Source organism: Thalassophryne amazonica, chromosome 11, assembly GCF_902500255.1.
Source record: "Thalassophryne amazonica chromosome 11, fThaAma1.1, whole genome shotgun sequence".
NCBI lineage: Eukaryota > Metazoa > Chordata > Actinopteri > Batrachoidiformes > Batrachoididae > Thalassophryne > Thalassophryne amazonica.
In genome coordinates, this window is record NC_047113.1 from 24,964,573 (window position 1) to 24,979,664 (window position 15,092).

Sequence of the window (15,092 nt, forward strand, 5' to 3'; positions counted from 1 at the left end):
CTAATAAGTAAAATAATCTCCAGGACAATTCGCGCGCGCACGCACGTAAAATAAAATTTAAAAGAACCTCCGCTCCATGCTGCTGTGGTGCTGCTGCTCGCTCCAAAAACTCTGTCATGATTGTAAAATAAAGGACAAAAGAGACATAAGTCCTGCTCACAGGCTGCTACCAGATACAGGACATGTTCACATCTTCAAACTCCAGACATCTCCACATCACTACATATTCAGTCCCTGATTGGTCATCGCGGCGCGACAAGAACTGCGGCACTACAGGAAGCGACAGGATGAAACGGTGATTAAAAAGTATCACACGTCGTTATTCCTCGTCACGGGAGGTCTCCGGGAGTGCTCCCGGAATTATTCGACATGTTGAATAATTTTTTTGACGATTCCCGGTAAAGCAGGAACTAAGCCACGCCCCCTAGTGCCGGCGTTAACAACGGCGTGTGATCCTTAAGACGGCCAAAAACTGTTCCGGGACGCTTCCAGGAGCTCTTACCGTCTGTGTGTAAATGGGGCTTTACCTGTGTGAAGCGCTTTGAGGTAACACTGTTGTGATTTGGCAGTATATAAATGAAAATAAATTGAAAATTGAATTGAAATTGTTCATGTTTGCTTTCAAACTATTACTAGCATGAGATGTTTGCTGTCACTGCAAGCCTGGTGAGTCTTCATGCAACAATGGTTGAAAAGGCCAATTACCTGGACATTCTTGTAAACATTCATGAAACCTAGGGAGTAGGTCAGCTTCCTGTGATGGAAACTGAGCTCATGGGTGCTTTCACACCAACCATGGTTGGTCCACACCTTTGGACTTTTCAGTTTAGACCCCATCAAAATTGCAGGAGTGAAAACTGCCTTGGACCACAGTCTGGATCCCAAAATTTAATCCATAAAGGTTTGGCCTTGGTCCATATGTGTTTGTTGTTATTGTTGTTGTCTTGGTTTGTTTGCAATGTGAAAACACTTTTTGGATGCCTTTTGGATAAATTACAGGAACTTGAGGGAAATTGTCATCACCCCTTGAAGAGTAGATGAAGAAAGAAATGATTAGTAACTAAGTCATTTTGGCTTCTCCATTTTTCAGTTGGGAATATCACAGCAATTCTTAAATGAATCTGCCTGTTGATTTGGCACATGTTGTACACCGGATGCTTTTCTTGAAGCAAATCCACATTACATGGAGAACAGGCACACTTGGTCTTGAAATGAGAAACTTTTGCTTTAGAAGCAATTCTATGAACCACTTGGCCACCACATTGCCATAAAAAAAACAATAATTTAATTAACTGAAACACACGTTTTGGAGATTTACACAGCATTGTATAAGAGCAGACAGCTTTGGCTGTGATGATTGCTTAAAATTCCAACTTTTTGTGAAGTTATAACTTAATTATTTGTAATTTCACTCAAATATAAAATTTTTTGCCTGTCATTGACTCTCTAGCACTTAAATCCATTGTTTGCTGCCTGTCTGTTCTCTTCATGAAAGATAACAGAACATATGTTTTGTTGTTATCTCTGCTGCAGGTGCTAAATGTTGCAAAATTTTTACTTTTGGCATCAAGTGCCATTTTCTGTTGCTGGTAAAAGTAGCTTAATAATAATAATAACAACATACTTGTAGTGAAAGTAATCCATTCATTATTTTTTGTGTTTTTAAATGGAGGTTTACCCCTTCCAATAGAATTATCCACCAAATTAGCAAAAAGCCCATGTCAGACGCATACATTCAATCATTGTACATAGATGATGATGTCAGGAAGTAAGTACATCATGAAAAGGTCTTCAAGCCACATGTAACATTGCAATGTGATACCAAACTAACTTGACCAAATGTATACAAATGTGAACCTTGGTTCAGATCTTGTTCCAGACTTTCAGGTCTAAAAAAAATGTCCTATGATTCCACTGGTGGAACAAACACTATGTAGGGATGTAACAAATGTTTTTATTACCTACTCTGGGTGTGCTACTTTGATCTAGAGAACAGAGTACTTCATCTACCTTGATATACCAGGAACTACATCATTGAAGTACATATATATATATATATATATATTGTGCAGGATCAGGGTTTGAAAGCTTTTGTGTCCCTTATGCACCAGGATACCCTGTCTTTCTGTGGTGATCTTTTTTATCCATGGCAGAATTTGCAAGATGCTTCAAATTCCTTTTTTCCTAAACATTTACATACTTTAAACTGGGTGAGGTGATGCTCTAGTGGTAAGCGGTGGACTTGACACCAGAGGATCCTTGGCTGAAATCCCCGCCCGACCGGCAAATCAAAATGGACCCTTGAACAAGGTCCTTAATTCCCCCAGTTGCTCCCGGTGTGCACTTGAGCACCTCGCCTGGCACCCTGACATTGGTGTGTGTGAGAGAATGGGTGAATGCAAGGCATTAGTGTAAAATGCATTGAGCATCTGATTCAGATGGAAAAGCACTATATAAATGCAGTCCATTTACTTTAGCAATCTTTTCCTTGCATTGTCATACACGCCATAGTATCATCAGTAGGTGTTCCAGAAGTGTCTGGTTTGTCCACTAAAATTAATCTGAAGGGAAAACAACATCCAGGGATGTATCAAATGGTCTGCTCTGTTATAAGGTTGTGAGGGACAAACAGGTTACCATTATTTTAAAATAACTAACTTTTCAAACTTACTCTCCTAAGTATTCCAGGAGTTGAGTGAAATGTTTTGATCTAAAGGGGTGCTGTCTCACCTATATCTGTGTCATACTGTGATCACTTTCTACCTTGAAAGTAACAATTCCACCTGCCAGTTTCCACGAAGCATACGTTTGTCCCAGTCTTGTGTACACTACAAGCAGCTGAGTCGATTTCCTGTTAGTGGGTAGTTGTTGAAGGCTGGAGAAAGCTAAAGAGATGTCCGCATTTCATCATTGCTATGACAGATAGATGGTTACTTCCTAGAGGTGTGAATAGGCCACTGTTCTCCAGAACCCTGGATGGTTCTGTGATGTGGTGGTTCAGAGCACAAGTACATGCTGCCAGACTTGACTTGACTTGGTAATTATGCTACCACGGAATGAGTTCCTGAAAGGCTATAGCACTTTTTAAAAGCATTTGAATGGATGAGTTACTTTCTCCAGGCCAGAGTCCTTTGTTTCTATCGGATTCTGTCTTGGGCTAATTCGGACTCTTTCCATTTTTACCCAGCTGATCAGAGCTGATGTAATGGGGAGAGCACTGTTCATGTTTTAGCTGTTAGCAGCGGAACATAATCTCCCTCTAGTCAGCTCACATTAGTCTCCATGATCCACACCAACCCAATATGTGCAGCAAATGCAGTGGGCCAGCTGGAGTAATTTGGTACGTCAGTCAACTCAGGAGGCTGGTAGAATGACTGAAAGGCTCAATACGATTTATACAAAAAAGAATATTCTGATTATAATTATGCTCCGAATAGAATATCCTCTGTCTTTGTACACTTCTCTTCATCAGCATTGTGTGCAACCCCCAGATAGAAAGTGAAATGTACAGAGGGCTTTTAAACTGCTCTGTGATTATATTAAGAGTGAGAGAGTGTGGAAAGAGAGGAGAGGGAGGAGACTGGGTGCCTGAGCACTAAGTATATATAATTGCTTCTTGACACATTGGCCAAATTCTGCAGTGCCAGGATCTGAGCGAAGATGATTAACGGCTGTCCGAGTGGGTGGGCACCACAGGTCATTCAGGGCTTTTGGTTTCCATAGCGATCCAAGTCTAAAGGCCATATATTCAATAGTGAAAATTCCAGGGATACACATATTGTTAAAACTACAGTTATAACTCACATGGTTAGAATTCTAATATCCGTTTGCCAAGCAGCGCAATATTTTTGCCTTTTTCTCTCCCCTTTCTTTTTCCCCTCTCTATTTTCTTAAATAGTATTTTGCAGCTGGTGAGAAGATAAAGAGTGAAAATCTTGCATTATGTGAATAATTGATGAGTGGGCTCACCTCAGATCATCATTACAGTAAGGCAGTCAGGATAAGAGGTGAGGGGAAGATCATATTTCTGACACTGAGCTTTAGGAGGTCGAAAATTGTGTCAGTTTTTCACCCAACCCCCCCCCCCCCCCCCCCCACCCCCCCGAAACGACACAGTGAATAACAGTTTCTCATTATGTTGGAACAGGATTGGAATGAAATGTGTTAAAACAGAAGAACACACTTGAGCATGCTTCTCTCCTTGCACAGTGGAATCACATTTGGAATAAAGTTGGTTAACAGAAATGGCTAAAATACTACTGCTTTTGTGTATATGTGTGTGCATGTGTAAGAGCAGTTCAGTGTGGTTTAGTGACAGACGGAGAGGGTAACAAATGGGGGTGGTGATCGAGAACCTTGACCTGTATGGGGTCTTCTCTGCACCCTGTTCCTGCCAGTCCTGGAACAATGAAGGAAAACTGCAGCCTTGCAGGGGTTTAATTTTGCAGTTTTGAATTTACACACACACACACACATACAAAATGAGAGTCTCACCTAGCAATTGAAAAGCTGTGTGACAAACATGCCAAGCAAGCACCCTGCAACTTGCATTGCACTTTTCCAGTCAGAATGCAAATGTAGACACGTGCTGATTGCCATGGATAAAATGTTTCAGAGCTTCTACGTGTAAGAGCATTTTTAAATGCAAATTGGAGGACAGCAAATAACCACATCTTAATTCACTCTGTATGATAAACAGAAGAGCCCTTTGAATCTCAATCAGAATCAGTATCAAATTTATTGTCAAGTAAGGTGGCACATACAAGGAATTTGATCTGGTATTATTGGTGCATAAACAATAGGAAAAGGAAAACACTTCTATAAGAAGTAAAAAGAGTCAAATAGACAAACCTATATTAACTGTTAAAAAAATAAAACATAATGGAATGGGACAGTGCATAAACAGGAGTACAGATTGGAGTACAGATGTACAGTACCTTTCAGTGCAGGGATGATCAATCTGTGCTTTATAGGTGTAGGGGAGGGAGGCAGAGTAAGTGGGGGTCTGTGGCATTGTTTATATGTCCAGCTGCGGATGGAAAGACACAAGCTGTTTTTGTGTATTGAGGTTTTAGGCCTGACGGACCTCAGCCTCCTGCCAGAGGGGAGGGTGACAAAAAGTGTGTGTCCTGGGTGGGAGGGATCAGCCACAATCTTCCTTGCTCTCCTCAGGACCCTGTAGGTATACAGGTCCTGTAGGGATGACAGATTGCAGTTGATCACCTTCTCTGCTGTGTAGATGATATGCTGCAATCTGCTTCTCTCCTTAGCAGTGGCAGCAGCATACCAGACAGTGATGGAAAAGGAGAGGATGGACTCAATGATGGCAGTGTAGATGTTCACCATCATTGTTTATGGCAGATTGAACTTCTCAGCTACCACAGAAAGTACATCCTCTGTTGTACTCTCTTGATGAGAGAGCTGATGTTCATCTCCCACTTGAGGTCCTGGGTGGTGGTGATCCCCAGGTAGCAGAAAGACTCCACAATGATAACTGGGGTCAATTAAAATGATAACACAGGGTGATGGGGTGGCCAGGACCAGGTTCTTTCTGAAGTCAACAACTATCTCCACTGTCTTGGGGGTATTAAGATCCAGATTGTTCTGTCTGCACCAGGACACTAGGTGATCAATCTCCAATCTGTAGGCAGACTTGCCACCATCGAGATGAGTTCAATGAGGGTTGTATCGTTGGCGAACTTCAGGAGTTTGACAGGCTGGTGACTATAGGTGCAGCTGTTTGTGTACAGGGAGATGAGTAGAGGAGAAAGAATGCAGCCTTCGATGCTGATGGAACATGTGTCGAAGACGTGCCCTCCCAGCTTCACATGCTGCCTCTTGTTAGACAGGAAGTCAGTGATCCACCTGCAAAGATCTTCTTCACCACAGAGGTCATGGTGGGGTCTGCTCTCCACCCTGTTCCTGCCAGTAGTCATTATTGGCAGTAGTCAGTACTTATGTAGTCAGTAAGTCCTGTAGTTCTTTGCTTTTGGGGATGGGGATGATGGTGGAGGCCTTAAAGCATGCTGACACTTGGCATGTCTCCAGTGAGGTGTTGAAGATGTCTGTGAACACCGGAGACAGTTCATCCACACAGTTCTTCAGTATGGATGGGAAGACAAGCAAGAGGCTAGTCACGCAGCAATTAAGGTATCAAGCAGATAGGGTGTAACATGACGCTTCTTTGCCAGTGCGAGCACATCTTCACACACTCACAGCATTGTGCCCACGTCATCTAAGATATCTCGCAAGACAAGCAAAAAGAGGCAGCTGCTCAGTAACGATGCTTGGGGTGACATCGGTGGTCATAGTCAAACAAATAATGCTTTATGACTGAAGAAGAGACAATCTGAAAGGTCGTTCATGACCTCTGGGACCAGCAGCATCTGTCAGTAGTGAGCGCTATATATCTGTGACAAATGGCAAAAGGTATGCGGTGCATCCTGCTGGCTGTGTAATAAAGGCAGCAGGCCTATATAGGTGCCATCACCCTTGCAGCCGCATTAACCACTCTATAGAGCCTGACTTACAGTAACTGGTGCTTATGCCCTTTTTGACAGGGGTGCACATCTAACAACATCAAGCTCTTTGGCTGAACACACACAAAAATGAATGATTGACACTTACAGATGTGCAACTCAGTGATGCAAGGATTGATCCAAAATGCATGGGAGCTCACAGCTACCTGCGGTTGGTTACCTGCAGATACCTGCAGCCACCTGCAGTTGCAAGTCAAATAAAAATTTATTTCATGGTATTCAAGTGATGTGCGGACGGATCAGTGAAAATAAAATTTAAGCTTATCAGTCAAATATTATCTCAAGGCTAATGTCAGTGTTTAAGAAATAATTGTTTTGCAAAAACATCTGTGATTAATATTTCAATACTGTCCATGTCGTGGATGCATCTATTTTTAAATGAATGCATTGAGAAACTCCAAAACTCATCCTTAAATCCAATTCTAGAGTTTTCAGGGACCTATTCTTTGTCTTCAGAAATACTAACCTAAAAGCATATGAGCCATATTGTTGACATTTTATAAGAATTAGTGTGACTGCACAGATTGGATGTTTGCAGCGCTGCCTATGATGATTGTAAGTCTGAACAGAGTGATGTTTTATGCAACCCAGTATCACGGCAAGTCGTGATTCAGCAGCACAAACTATACATTAATCTATTGGTTCGTGATATTGTGACAAAACGCGCCTCATTTTTGTCACGGCAGCACAAATTCATTGTAATTCATTCCGTGATGGCTGCATGAAATTAAAAGTGAAGCGGGGGGGGGGGGGGGGGGGGGGGTTAGGAGTAGTGACTTAAAAAAAAAGTCTCAAAATTTGACTCATTTCGTCATAGGAGCACAAAAACAAAACGTGAGACTGGGCTGGTTTTACGAGATGTTGTCATTCATGCAAAATCAATCAAACAATCTTGGCAAACCACACCATTCAAACCCTGCAAAATAAAAGAAAAAACAGCTGTAGTAATCTAATTTAACATGTATAAGAAGAGATATAATCTTGTTCTTAAACTTCAAATGAAAAAAGTTTATATGTACACTCCATCACATTGTGCTCCTGTACCTGACAGAGCTCTCTGTCTTACTAGATTAAAGCTACGGTATGCAAGTCTTAAAGAAGTAGCAAATGCTATGTCCATCCAGTAATTTTTTTTTCACATTTTACGTACACATGATTTAGAACTAATTTATGAAATGAAATGGACTGGATTGGAGCTTGAACTAAAACCAGGAGATATGATCACCTGTTTTTGCTTCCCTTCACTGACTTCCTGTGACTTTTGTCATTGACTCACAGGGCTCAAGATGGCCTTCCACACAACTACCGTATTTTGCAGAGCATAAGTTGCATTATTATTATTATTATTATTTTTGTTTTACTAGTTTGAGAGGTCCTGCAACTCATACGAAAACACTCACGATTCATGACCACAAATTTTCTTTTCACTTACACACACAATGCATGGTGACATGGGGGGGGGGGGGGGGGTCTGGGGGGTTATGATTAGGGAAAGGGCTAGGGTTAGAAATAGCCAAATAAAAAATGACGGTAGCACAATAGTGTGAGATTGGGCTGGTGTGTGTGTGTGTGTGTGAGTGTGTGTGTGTACGTTGTTATGGTGCAAAGGAAAAGAACTGTACTTAACAAAACAACATAAGTTTGCATTGGACGGCTAGGTCACATTGAGAAACATTCCATGTAGAAACTAATCCACAAGACGTCAGTGCTGTGCTTAAAAAGTCTGTTCAATAAACCACAGTGAAGCGAGGAAAAGGAAAAGTCAAAAACAGTGGACTGAGTTCTGAAAAGAGACCCAAACAAAACTATCTGTTCTCGGATCACAAAGCGTGGCCGTGGAGGGTCTGTAACTGAGAGGATCCATGAAAAGAGAGAGAGAAGCCACCTGCAAGGCGGGGCCACCGGTCCATGCCTTCAGCCTGTGGGAGAGGGAAAGGGGTAGGTGAAGCAGCGACTGGTCTTCCCACTGATGCACAGGCATATTAGCCCCGCTTCTCACCCAAAGATATGATGAGGCATAAATCTGTTCCAAGATGCCTTGCTTGTGGAAGGGATTTATACTCTGGTATGACATATTCCAGAACATTGAGTATATAGAAGTTGGTAGGTTTTTGAGCTTTTGCTTATTGTGCACCTTTTTTTGAGTTTACCAATTCATATAAGAAAGTCCTCTTCCATTGAAATGTTTAAAGTAAGTCTTAAAACATATATATTTTCTGTTGCCTGTAACTACCTCATGGGTTTCTAAAAATTTATTTCAATTTGATGGAAATATTTGTATTTACTGTTGAATATTAACCTGCTCAAAGGGGCTCAGTTCTTTTTTTTTTTTTTGGCAGAAATGTGCTGAGAGGATGCCAAGATGTGCAAAAGCAAATAAAAAAATTGTTCCAGTGAGCACAGTAAGGAGGATTTTCTTATAATATTTATGGTGACAATAGCACTCACCATAAGCAGTAACATAGCCTCTGTCCAGTCTGCTATCACAAATAAAATTTTTGGTCTCTTGTCATATTTTGTGGGACATCTGATTGGTTGCCTAAAAAGGCAATGCAGTAAATCAATTTAACACAGTAAATTAACATTAACAAATACAAAATTTACAGGAAATAAAAGGGTTGAGTTCCACTTCTAAAAATTGTTGAGGTCTAAGGTTCTAAAAACATTCTGAACTCACACACCATTCCAACTCATTATACAAGCTTTGCTTAATTTACTACCACCTTTGAAAAATGCTGGTAAACACTACGCAATCTACAACCAGTGGATCCCTATGGGCAACACGCGAGTTATTATTCTTATTATTATTTCAACATTAATCTGGTTTTGGAAGGTACACTATATTTGCATAATATTTTTAGTTCTAAATGACCGTGGGGCAGAACACCACAGTGCTTGCAGCCTTGCATCGCAGCAAGCAGTTCTACATTCAAGCTCACAAAAACCCAGTTCCTCTCTGTGTGGAGTTTGAGTTTTTTCTGTGTCTATGGGAATATTCCTTTGGGCACTCTGGCCTCTTCATTTTATCACAACAACCTAGGTAGGGTCTGAAGATCTGGAGTTGCATCAAGAAGCATATCTGTTGTAAAACCTGCACCAAAACTATATATGGAGTTCTACAACGACAACCCACTGTTGTGACCCCACACAGGAGCAGGAGAAAGAAGAAGATTACTGACTTATTCCACAGATATTCCTGTGCTGCCCTTTTTATTTATTTGTCAAAGGCATTTGACACATTTGATCACTGCATCCTCAGTAACAAAATAAAAAGTATTAGCTTGTCTCAGGAAGCAGTACATCACATTTACATTTACAATCCTCCTGACAGCCAGAACAGTGTATCCAGGTTGGTCGTTTTCTTCATAGATTCTAATAAAATTGAACAAACTGCCCATGAAGTCACTCATAGGTTTTCAGAAAAGTGGGTCTGAAGCTCAATTGGGGTACCTCTAGATGTTGCCGCCTATTTCCCAGACAAGCCATAAAATGCTGAAGAGGTGGAGTTTGGGCAAATGAGCATGAGCTCGGTGGTACTGACCAGAATACACCCACCTATCTTGAGGTTACCACGCTAATTACAGTTAACAAACTATGCAACCTCTGTTTGGGTGATTGATTAAATCAGATTTTTATGGACAGAGTGATGGCTATTAGAACAGGTAGCTTGGGTGCATGTATTAAAATCTATGACTGGCAGGTCATCTTAATAGCCACTGCAATAAATTAAATGAGTTAGTTAAGAAAAGCCGAAGTACAATTATCTTGAAATTATTTTTAATTGTTGTTTTTTAATTGTTTTTAAATGACATTTTATGGAAATATACTGTAGAAGACATCCAAACTCAGCCCAGCCCAGTCTCACTTTTTTTTTTTTTGTGCTCCCATGACGAAATGAGTCAAATTTTCATGACGGGGTGTTTTTTAACTCACTATTCCTAACGCTACTCTTACCCCCGACCCTAACCTTAACCATAACCTGATCTTACTCTTTCCTCCCACCCTAACCATAACCATCCCTGACCCCCCGCTTCACTTTCAATTTTGTGTAGCCATCACGAAATGAAATAGAATGAATTTGTGCTGCTGTGACAAAAATGAGGCACCTTTCGTCACAATATCACGAACCAATAGATTAATGTATATTTCGTGCTGCTGAGTCAAGACTTGCTGTGAGACCAGGTTGCTCAGCCACATGGGGTGTGCAGCCAGTACATTTTGAGTGCCAGTCCCAGTCCTGGAACGATGAGGTGGGCAGAAGGAGGCAAGGCGTTAACCTTAAAGTTTGTCAAATCTCAACCACATGGGGTGTGCAGCCAGTACACTCTGAGTGCCAGTCCCAAGCCCAAACAAATGAGTAGGGAGTAAAAACAAGCCAAAATAAAGAAGCAAAATACATATCAAATTTCCATACTGGATCGGTTGAGGCTCAGTTAATGACTGCCACCTGTGCCTTGCCCAACAAGGTGCCGGCAGAAATTGGGCTACTGCTGGGTGAAGAATAAAAAGAGGAGGAGAAAGTGTCCACAGATAGAAGGAGAAGAGGTAAACTAGAAGGGTGGAAGTGACAGTTGGGACTTTGAATGTTGGTAGTGTGACTGGTAAAGGGAAAGGAGAAAGGTAGACATATGGTCTTGCAAGAGGCCAAGTGGAGGGGAAGTAAGGCCAGGAGCATAGGCGGTGATTTCAAGTTTTTGTGCCATGGTGAGGATAGGAAGATAAATGGTGTTGGGGTCATATTAAAGGAAGCGTATGTTAAGAGTGTTTTGGAGGTTAAGCAAGTGTCCGATAGGGTGATGAGTGTGAAGTTGGAAATTGAAGGGGTGATAATGAATATCATCAGTGCATATGCCCCACAGGTAGGTTGCAAGTGAGTTAGATGAGGTGGAGAGTGTGTCCAAGCATGAAAGATTGGTGATAGGAGCAGACATCAATGGGCATGTTGAGGGAACAGCTGAACAGGTGATGAGGAAGTAATGGGTAGATATGATATCAAGGATAGTAATATGGAAGGGTAGATGATAGATAATGTTGCAAAAAAGATGGAAATGGCTGTGGTGAATACCTAATTTAAGAAAAGGGAGGAGCATAGGGTGACATATAAGAATGGAGGAAGGTGCACATAAAGTAAGGCAAATAAGTATTTGATCCACTGTTGATTTTGCACATTTTTCCACCTACAAAGGATGGAGAGGTCTGCTTTTTTACTGTATGTACACTTCACCTGTGAGAGACAGAATTAAAAAAAAAAAATCTGAAAATCACATTGTATGATTTTCTGAACAGGACAGAACATAGTTAGACAGCATATGATGGTGGTTTGTAGGGTGACTCTTTAGAGGTGAACAAGAAGAAGAGGGTGAGTGAGTGCGCAACAATTGATGAAATGGTGGAAGCTGAAAGAGGAAGACTGTTGCGTCATGTTCAGTGAGAAGGTGGGTGAGGCACTGAATGGAGAGGAAGGAAATTTGGACAACTGGAAAAGTACTGCAGATGTAGTGAGGAAGACAGCTAGGAAGGTACTGGGTGTGACATCTGGACAGTGGAAGGAAAACAAGTAGATTCAGTGGTGGAATGCAGATGTGCAGGGAAGCATAAGGAGAAAGAGTCTGGCAAAAAAAGAATTGGGATAGTGGGAGAGTAGACGAGAGTACAAGCAGATCCACCATATGGCGCAAAGACAAGTGGCAAAAGCTAAAGAAAAGGCATATAGAGAGCTGTACAAGAAGTTGAATAGTAAGGAAGGAGAAAAGGACATGTACTGATTGGCCAGACAAAGAGATAGAGCTGGAATGAATGTGCACCAGGTTAGGGTGGTAAAGAAGCAGATGGTAATGTGCTGAGAATAAATCAGGAAGTGCATGAGATTATTAAGGATAAAGTGAGGGCAGCTATGAAGATGATGAAGAGTGGAAAGGCAGTTGGTCTAGATGACATTCCATTGAAGGCATGGAACTGTCTAGGAGAGATGGCAGTGGAGTTTCAAAGCAGATTTTTAACAAGGTCTTGGAAAGTGAGAGGAAGCCTGAGGAGTGGAGATAAAGTGTGCTGGTTCAATGGTGATGCACAGAGCTGCAGTTACTATAGAGGCATAAAGTTGATCAGCCACAGCATGAAGTTATGGGAAAGATTAGTAGAAGATAGATTTAGAAAACAGGTTAAGATCTGTGAGCGGCAATATGGCTTCATGCTGAGAACGGGCACTACAGATGCAATGTTTGCTCTGACAACACTGTTGGAGAAGTGTAGAGAAGGGCAGAAGGAGTTACAGTGTGTTTGTGGATTTAGAGAAAGCTTTTGACAGGGTGCCAAGAGAAGAGTTGTGGTATGGTATGAGGATGTCTGGAGGGGCAGAGAAGTATGTGAGGGTACTGCAGGACATGTACAAGGATAGTGTGACAGCGGTGAGATATGCAGTAGGAATGACTGACTCATTCAAGGTGGAGGTGGGATTACACTAAGGGTCAGCTCTGATTGCTTTTTTGTTCACAATAGTAAGGACACATTCACTGATGAGATCAGACAGGAGTCTCCATAGACTATGAGGTTTGCAGATGACATTGTGATCTGTAGTGAGAGTAGAGAGCAGGTTGAGTCTAGCCTGGAACGGTGGAGCTATTTTCTGGAGAGCAGGAGAATAAAAGTCAGTAGGAGCAAGACTGAGTACATGTGTGTGAATGAGAGGGTTCACAGTGGAATAGTTGCAAGGAGTAGAAGTGGTGAAAGTAGATTAGTTTGAATACTTGGGGTCAGTTGTCCAAAGTAATGGATAGTGTGGTAGAGAGGTGAAGAAGAGAGTGCAGGCAGGGTAGACTGGGTGGAGAATGGTGGCAGGAGTGATTGTTACCGAAGAATATCTGCAAGGGTGAAGGGGAACGTCTACAAGACAGTAGTGAGACCAGCTATGTTCTATGGCTTAGAGACGGTGACACTAACAAAAAGACAAGAGACAGAGCAGGAGGTGGCAGAGCTGAAGATGTTGTGATTCTCTTCGGGAGTGAGTAGAATGGACAAGATTAGTAATGAACATATCAGAGGGACAGCTCAGGTGGGGCAGTTTGAGACAAAGTCAGAGAGATGAGGTTGAGATGGTTTGGACATGCAGAGTAGAGAACCAGTGTATATAGGGAGAACGATGCTGAGGATGGAGTCACCAGGGAGAAGGAGAAGAGGAGGCCAATGAGGAGGTTAATGGATGTGGTGAAGGAGGACATGCAGGTGGTTGGTGTGACAGAGGAAGATGCAGAGGACAGGGTGAGATGAAAACAACTTTTCTGCTATGGCAACACCTAACGGGAGCAACCAAAAGATGAAGAAGACTGAAATAGACATCCAAACTGACAGTAGACATTTATTTATTAAATGTGCATTTCAGGGGAAAATTGAGTTTGAAAGGGCCTATTGACATTGTGATGTAAAGCAGCTGACACCGCCTGACGTAGGAGATTCTCAAAAATCGGTCAAAGGTGCGATCCAGAGGTCCAAATTTCCTGCCTCCAACGCAGGTTGATGTAGCCCAGAAGAGGGCCCGATTGTACTGGTGGAGCACTACATTTTGGGACGGTCCACTGTCTTACACAGGATATCATTTAACTTTTGCCATCAGAGGGTCGGTTCATTTGTAGTCCATTCCTCGGAGCAGTAGTGCAGCTTCGCGGAGCTAATCGTCAACTCAACATCTGAATCGTCATGTGACTCAGCCTATATAAACTTGATGTAACTCTGCGATTGCGTCAAATGCTACTGGTGCATCATCAAGTCAGGTTCTACATATTCCTTCACATTTTTTTTTCATATTTGTACATAGTGCTTCATTTTCAAGCAATCCAGAGGAGGTGGTGTATCCAGTCAAACCTCGGACGCTGGCCAGGAGAGGCAAACGGAGCGGTTACAGTGTACTAGCAGAGGTGACATAGCGATAGTAGAACTCAACTCTTGCCAACATTTAAGTATGAACGCTGAAGATTTTAAGCATATTAAAAGTGTTGGCCAACTAATGTCAACTTGTAGTCTGGCGGACCTTGACGCTGGTCAATGGTAAGCAATTTTTCACTCTCTGTTAGCAAACACTGGACTAATTGTCAGCGTGTAAATGGGCCAAAACATTTTAGCCAAGGTGTATGTGAACTTTCATTAAAAAAAAAAAAAATATATATATATATATATATATATATATATATATATATATATATATATATATATATATATATATATACAGAAGGAGAGTTTTAAAATTGGCGTTGTAAGAGTTGGAGAATTTGGGGGATGTTGTCAGTGGCTTTTCAGAGCAAATGACAATGTCAAAAATGATGACGTGTTACCCAATTTAATCTCTGATTTCTCAGCCAAACCATCATGTGGAGACAATCAATAATATTCCATATCCAACCAAATTCTTCTTTTTGAATGTTGAAATCTAATCTCCATGCAGACCAGCACATTACATATCCCAACAGGTAAATTATGCAATGCATGGGACAGTCTAAAAATATGCCATGCACACTGTGTGTAGAAATGACACAGTGCATAAAATTATATCCTGGATTCTCTCAA

At 41.6% G+C, this 15,092-nt stretch overlaps 1 protein-coding gene and 1 long non-coding RNA gene across 3 annotated transcripts in view; one reads left to right on the top strand and one right to left on the bottom strand.

Moving 5' to 3' along the window:
* Positions 1-15,092, top strand: part of pcdh11 (protocadherin 11) — a 514,163-nt gene that overhangs the window by 190,099 nt on the left and 308,972 nt on the right. The window lies entirely within an intron of this gene.
* On the bottom strand, positions 2,437-13,358 carry LOC117519637. Its single transcript, XR_004563382.1, has 3 exons — positions 13,099-13,358; positions 8,745-8,755; positions 2,437-2,471 (listed from the first exon to the last, which is right to left on the bottom strand). It is a non-coding gene; the product is annotated as an uncharacterized LOC117519637 (long non-coding RNA).